The sequence below is a fragment of the Trachymyrmex cornetzi genome, unplaced genomic scaffold (assembly GCF_001594075.2).
Source record: "Trachymyrmex cornetzi isolate Tcor2-1 unplaced genomic scaffold, Tcor1.1 scaffold1536, whole genome shotgun sequence".
In the NCBI taxonomy this organism is placed as follows: Eukaryota; Metazoa; Arthropoda; class Insecta; order Hymenoptera; family Formicidae; genus Trachymyrmex; species Trachymyrmex cornetzi.
The window spans coordinates 35083-36783 of NW_017296131.1; positions in this window are offsets into that span (position 1 = coordinate 35083).

Here is a 1701-nt window from a genome sequence, read left to right on the forward strand (position 1 = left end):
CATCCGGCGAGGTAGTATTGCCGGGGACGATGCAATTATTGGGGGTGCATCGTTACATCTATAAGCGTATTCAGGCCTATGGCGGTCAAAGCTAGATCTTTTTTGCCTAAATAATTCCCAGTGAATTATCTATATCCTATGTATGTACATGCATATATATCATATTTTTAGTTATTTAAACTGCGCGCCGAAATTTTTCCGGATTTTATTTAACGCAATTAAACTACTGCAATAATATCACAAGTTAAATTAAATTGAAAATGTGCAGAAAACCTTAAATAAATTTATTGCGCAAAATATTACCTCGGCCGGGACTTGAACCCAGATCTCTTGTATTCCGTACGAGCGTCCTAAGCCATTAGACCATCGAGGCCTTTAACTTGTGATATTATTGCAGTAATTTAATTGCGTTAGATAAAGTCCGCAAAAATTTCGGCGCGCAGTTTGAATAACTACAAAAATATGATATTATGCATGTACATATATAGGATATAGATAATTCACTGGGAATTATTTAGGCAAAATCTAGCTTTGACCGTTATAGGCCTGAATACGCTTATACTTATGTTTAATAGTAGGTATAGTGTAGCGGTTCTAACTCTGGTCCTCTGAGGGGAGCGCGGGGCGCACTGAGGCGAGGGAAAGCGGGGATCTTCGGTGGTGGGGGTATGACGTCATGCGGAGTGGTCGTAAGACATTTCAGGGACTGCAGTCCCCACAAAAAACATCGCAAAAAAGGTAATATTACCATGAACAAAAACAAATAAGGATATTCGCCGGTACATGCTCCAACGGTTTTTCAATCACGATATATGTAATTTTTCTATAAACAACGTTTATTAATTATTTAAAATATCTGAATACAATTAAGTTTTATAATTATTGAGAGAACCTTATGTGGCTAGAGCGCGGGGAAGGAAGGTCTCCGGCCGCCGCCGCCCATAGAAGTACGACAACCTTTTTTCCTTTTGTCTTTTTTATGAATTAGTTTTCACCATACGCTGTGTTCTTTTCTTTTTATTTTACTAGGGCAAAGGATATGACGGACGGGTAGTAAAATAAAGTACATATATAGCGATGCGAATGAATTTATTTTATTTTATTTTATTCATCTATAATTACACCGATTTTTTTCATACGTATTAAAAAATAAAGCTAACAGCTCACAATCGACGAGCTGATGTACATTGAAGGCATCACTATCGCGTATAACGTTCTTGAACGCGATATTGGAGAATTGCGTATATTTGACATCGACCATATCGACGAGTCGGACTAATTGTTCGAACATTAGATCGATACACCCGTCAAACTCGAACATACGATGTAGCGTCGTTTCGGTCATCATCATGCGTATGGATGAAGAATCGAGACGCACAAGCGTAGCATTGTTCTGCAACATGCAAACTCTGACGGTTAGCGGTCCAACGTTTCTAAAATTGTCCTTGTATTCGTTTCGCAGCATTTTGTAAATATTCCATCGCTGCTCGTAGAGGCCCTTCCACGTTTCAAGAGACAGCGACAGTTCGTGTCCGCGATGATCTCCCAGGGCGATCTCCACGTAACTCGGTGGACCAACGTTGATTCCAATTTCCAGATACTTGAAGCCAGTACTCGTCAGGTCGTAACGTCTGCTCAGTAAGCGCACCGCGCGACGCTCCATACTGTGTATATACATAATATTGAAAAACGTTATTTATA